The sequence below is a fragment of the Trachemys scripta genome, chromosome 1, assembly GCF_013100865.1.
Source record: "Trachemys scripta elegans isolate TJP31775 chromosome 1, CAS_Tse_1.0, whole genome shotgun sequence".
Lineage (NCBI taxonomy): Eukaryota > Metazoa > Chordata > Testudines > Emydidae > Trachemys > Trachemys scripta.
Window position 1 is genome coordinate 140,291,043 of NC_048298.1, and position 6,266 is coordinate 140,297,308.

The window sequence follows — 6,266 nt, forward strand, 5'->3', positions numbered from 1 at the left end:
TGGGTGGCAGGGGGGACGCAGGCCCTCCCACTCCACTGCGTCCCAGCCCGGGGCCCTAGCAGCGGCGGAAACTCGCTGCTGTCAGTGGGGATCTTGGCCGCAATACACTGACATTGGCTCTGGCAATGCAGCAGCCAGACTGGGGTCGGCTGCCCCCTGGCTACTTCCACTCTCCCCCTCATATGGTACCTGGGCCGTCTTAGTGTCGTCGGTGCTCTCCACCAGCATTGGCTCCTCTGGGTAGGTGGTGAAGGGCAGGCTCGGCTCCTCCTCAGGGTACCTGGCACGGGGCAGGCTTGGCCAGTCCTCCTCAGGGTACCTGGCACGGGGCGGGCTTGGCCAGTCCTCCTCAGGGTACCGGGCGAGAGGTAGGCTCGACTGGCCCAGTGCGTCAGCAGGCCGGTCGCTGCCTGCGGCTGTTTCCGAAGTGGGAGCTCGGCCACAGACATCTGCTCTCTCCGCCGGCCTGGCCTCCACTGAGCTCTGCAGGCGGGCTTTTATACTTCTGGGTCGGGGCTGTGACCTTGGATGGGCGGCCACCGGACCTGGTGGCTCCGCCCACGTTGGTATTAGTGGGGCTGTGGGGTATCCCACGGCCTCGCTACAATCTGGCTCCACACATATTTGCAAGATGGAAGATCTATAGCAGCCAAGTATAGCAGAATACCTAAAGGCTGGAGGGTTGAGTGTATTTCTCAAGCATTGTACTCTCCTGCTGTATACAGAGCAAGAGTTATGTAAAGGTACAGCACCTAATTTTAGTATAGTTTCAGCATGAATGTGAAGAATTCTAAATATAATGTACTATACTTATCCATTACTAGTCACTTTCTTATTCTGGTTAGATAACATCTCCTTTCTAAACACATTTATAGCTACAACAACCAAATTCCATGATTTGACTCATACATTTTGCTTCTGAGCTGAATGCATCTATTTTCTATTAGTTAGCATAAAGCAATTTATATTCCTTGTTAATGATTCTGTTTCTGAGAGCAGTTTTCCCAATATATTTTGTTTACATTAGTCAGTTTTACAAACCCTGATAAAATCCATTTCTTATCTGGTAACTAACCTGCAGTGGTTAGCACTGTAAGAACTTTGCAGACTGAGTTTTTCCCTTTTGCCTTTGGTCTGGCTGCAAACACCAGAGCCTTGGTTTATTTCAGTCAACAAATTTAAGGTGATCTCGCTTCTTCTCTCTGCCCTGCACTGGTCAAGGCATTTGTCATGACCAAGAGAATGAAAGCCTGATAGTATCATGGTAGATCCTGCTGGGCCCACAGAGGTTATTGGCCTACTTGTACAGTGAACAACTTCTATGAACAACGGATCTAGAGTGGTGGCACTCTTGTCCCATTAGAATGAATCAACTGATCCACATTTTTGGTGCTTCAAACTGTAAAGATTCCTCGAATCTCAGCTTATACTTGCTTGCTAACCACACATGATGTGAACCTTATCGTTTACTAACTATGTGCTCCCAGGAAAATTTAATTTACAAACACAGCATTGTCTCTTACACCTTTCTACATTATGATGGAAATAAGAATGAGTCCATGATTGCAATATACAGAAAGGTCTGATAGGCTGTAATAAAATTATTTTCAGCTCACTTTAAACATTGAGATGTTGTGTCTCATCACATGTGCAAAGTGCGGGGCTATCACCTGATCCAGAAACATCCAGAAATAGGGTATAGCAGTTATTAGACATGCTCTGTATTTGTTTCTGAAGCTTTCATTGTAGGCAAGCCACCTGCACTGTCACATCCCATTTACTGACCTGATAGTTCAGCCAGTCAGGCCTCAGGAGGGAAATTTTATCAATATATCTGCTTAAGATAGTCATGTGATATCAATGAAAGAGTATGCACGTCTGCTGTGAGGGATGGGTTTGCTGACAACACTGAGAAGTGTTTTGAATAAAAGGAGGTCACTGACATTCTTATCAAGATCTGAAGAAGCCCAGTACGTACACTACATATTATGGCCACATTATAGAGACTTGGATTAGATTCACAGGTACATATAGGCACCTATAGATTGGGGTGCCTAAGTCCCAGTTTTAAGCTCCACTGGAATTCACAAAACTCTCAATGAATCCTGTAGGTGCCCAAACTCACTCAGTGCCTACATTTTCAGTGCAAAAGTTCCCTAGGTGCCTAAATTGCTGCCTCTGAACACGTGCACTGCGGTGGACAAATGCCTATCTTGCATGCAAGGCCTAATCTGACAGGCATACTCGGGGGCAACCTACTGAATAGATCAGTTCCCATTCAAAATCTGTCCAGAAGAGGTGGTAGTGGTGGCAGTGTTATTGCCTATCTTATCATTTTTAGTGCAGTGGTTAGAGCACTCACTTGGGATTTGGGAGACCAGGGTTCATTCCCCCACACTGGTAGAGGGGGAGAAAGAATTTGAACAGGGGTCTCCCACATCCTAGGTTAAGGCTCTAACCATTGGACTATAAATTATAAAGTGGGCACCACACCATCGCCTCCTCCTGTGGCCTAACTTATTCTCACAAGTGAAAATGTAGGCCTCTAAGCTGCCTGACTCCAGGAGAGGGGTTCCTAGTTGTGAATTGTTAGTGGAGACAAGCACCTTTAGGCAGGTCAGATTTAGGTGCCGAATTCTGTGAGGGAGAAGGGTTTGACATACCCCTCATATCAGCATTTCCCATTGGTTAGTTTAGGCTAGTATGCTGGTTTTTGTTAATCCCATTCTAAGGTGCCTATCTATTCCCATTCATTGCATAGGGAGCCTAAGCCTAGGTGCCTAATGTAGGCTTTGTAAATTTCAGTGGTGTTCCACTGATTTTCTAGATCTCTGAAAGTTAGGCATTGTGACGCTCGGCACCACAGTGCCTATGTCCCTTTGAAAATCTAGCCCTGAGCTCTTTTCCTCACTGCTAAAAAAGGTGTTTTTTTTTTTTTTTTTTTTTAACATCAGGATAACTAACATGCAGGAGCTATTCTGGGATAAAAACACAGTGAGAATAAGGCACGTCTGTTTTAGTAGTGAGGAAAAGGCCTGAGAAAATGTCTCTGAAATAAGATTAGAGAGCAGTGTACTCATATACGTGTGCCAAAGTACAAAAGTGCAAATTTTGTGTTGGGAACTTGTTCAATATGTGTAGCAGTAACAAAAGGGCGGGGTGGGGAGGGGGGGGAGTCTGTATAAAGAACAATGCAATGGTAGATTTTCTGCCTAACTGCCTTTGAGTAAATGGTATTCATAAGTATTCCAAATACTGTTTACAACGCTTTACACTATTTTCAATGTTTTGTATGCATTATATGTTTGTTTACTATAGAAACTGGAATTTACAAAGGAAAAAGACTAATAAAGATGTGACTGGATCCCCAGGTTGCAGCCTGGGACTGTGGGACCGCTGAGCCTCCTTAATTCTCTCCAGCCTGGGTTGTCTCTCACAATGCCTCACTAGTGACCAGCATCAAACACCTCCAGGCGCTGTTATCACTCAGCTCAACCCAGCTAGATGGCATGAATGCTCCCAGAGCCACTCATGAATCACACAGAGAAAGGCACCAGAGCCAAATCCCCCCAGGTCTCCGAGCACTGTACCTCAGGAATATACCATCTTGCATTGATCAAGATGAGCAATGCAGATTTATTAATTGGTTCACCACTTCATCAATGGAAAGTGGATATACACCAGCCTTTGCAAACCTGAGCAGATTTGCCCACACTTCATACAAACTCACTGGTAAAGATAAACAATTAAACAAATGTATTGACTATAAAAGGTAGATTTTAAGTGCTATTAAGTGATAAGCAAAAAGTCAGAGTTAATTACCAAAAGAAATAAAATATAACCATGCAGGCTAAGCTCTTAACCCTATTAGACTGGGCAACAACTAGATTAAGCAGTTTTTCTCACCCCACTGGATACTGCAGTCCTTAGTACACAGATCTGGGCCAATCTCCTCTGTTGTTGTCGTGTCTTCTTCTCAGTGTCTTAGCTGCTTGCAGCATAGGTGGGGGTAGGAGAAGGCCAAGCATGTGGCCACTGTGTCTGTTTTATATCCTTAGTCCATGTACTTGGAAAACACAAGTTCAGGCACGTCTGGGGGCATTGCTGAGTCTCCAGGCAAAGTTGAGCAATTCCCCTGGTGTGGCCTCATGCAGGTGAGTCATTGCATTGTAGCTCCTTTGCTGAACAATGGTTGTTGATGGGTTGATTGATACTCCACCTGGGTGTTGGTTACTTTCCTTGCTGGGGAGCTAATATCTGGCTGGTTCCCCAACTTACAGCATGTTTTAGTGACAACCATACAACACAATTCTCATAACTTCATATGCATTAATGATACACATATATGGATAGAGAAATGACTTTCAGCAGATCATAACCTTTCCCCTGATACCTTACAAGGCATGCTTTATATGTAAGATCATGATTATATGAAAATGAGGAATATGGGGGTTCCAGGATGCTCCCTCAAGGTATAGAATGTCACAAAAGAGACAACTCCTTCATTCAGGGTTTTACATACAATAACCCTCAGGTTTAACTCTGTAGAGTGCTTTTTCAAATGATAAAACTACCATTATTTGTGTCCAGATTTAAAATAGAGGTTTCACAATGGTAGAAGATGTGATGGGGATGTCCTCATCTATCACAACTTGCTACCCTGTTGACCAAAGAATGGGGAAAGGTAGAGATAGCAAACTGTGCTGGGAGTACTCCCATCCGTCACAATTTACAACCCCCTGGACCAAGGAGATGGGGAAATGTAAGAGGTAGCAAACTGTGACAGGTGTGCTCTCATTTGTCACAACTTGCCACCCAGACTAGCAGATGAGGAAAGGCAGAGGATGGAGAAAGGTAAGAGCTAATTGTGATGTGGGTGTCCCCGTCCATCACTGCTTGGTATCTTGTGGACTAAAGCATGGAAAAAAATAGAGGTAGTAAGTTATGACAAGTGTGTCCCATCCATCACAACTTGCTACCCCACCCATCCGATCAGGAAAGTCAGAGGCAGCAAATTGTGACATAGCAGCAAAAGAGAATACCTAGATGCCAATAACTGCCACCAGCAGCAAATTGGGCAGGAGGGGAGAGAAATGAGGAGGGAGAAGGCCAGCCCCCTTCTTCCACATTTAGGCTATGTCTACATGAGAGAGCTTACAGTGACACAGGTGGGAGAGAGCTCTCCAGTCAACTTACTTAATCCATCCCCAATGAGCAGCAGTAGCTATGTTGGCAGGAGAAGCTCTCCCACTGACACAACGCTGTCCACAACAGTGCTTATGTTGGTGTAACTTATGTCACTCAAGGGGATGGTTTGTTAACACCCCGGAGCCATATAAGTTATATTGATATAACCTGTAGTGTTAGCCTAAACCACTTGTTTTCAACCTCTGGTCCAAAGACCCCTGGGTATCCGCAGACTATATCTAAGATTTCCAAAGGGGGCCACACCTCCATTCAAAAATGTTTAGGGGTCAACACATGAAAAAAGGTTGAAAACCACTGCACTAAACAAATCTGCTGCAGTCCAGCCCCTGGTGCTGAAATGACAGAGAATCTAGTCCCCCGTTCTCCCAGCTCAGAAGGGAGAGACTTTCATTCACTAAAAAGAACAGGAGTACTTGTGGCACCTTAGAGGTGCCACAAGTACTCCTGTTCTTTTTGCGGATACAGACTAACACAGCTGCTACTCTGAAACCTTTCATTCACTAGTGCCTGACACCTCTGTATCCTGTTGTCAGTCCTCTGAGCCTCCAGCCCCTTACATTTTATTTTCTCAAAAACTGTCACCCTTTCCCCACCTCTCAGAGTGCTGCTTTCACCAGTGTATGCAAATTCCCTTCGTGCTGTGTATTTGCAATGTGTGAGGTTTCTGTGCTGAGTTGCACGCAAATGCATGTTGCAGCATATCTCTTGCAAAGATGCAGGGCCACAAGAGGAGTAGCCATCTGCATAAACGTGTGTTTGAAGGATCAGGACTGTAGACTGGACCCACTAAAACATCAGGCAGGTTTCTAAACGTTTATTTATATTAGTCTATACAAACTATTAAGAGATGTGTGAAGAGCTGTGGGGGAGATGTTTGAATCCCCCCCCCCCAACCCCTCCCCCATTTTTGTTACAATACACCCTCAATTCTTGTATGGATCAGTATGGACACATGGAACAAAGTACTACTCAAAGGCTGTGTGAAGCATAGGCGCTGAATCTGTGGGTGCTCAGGGGCTTAAGCACCCATGGTGGCGTGTTTTTTTGTGAGTGAGTTA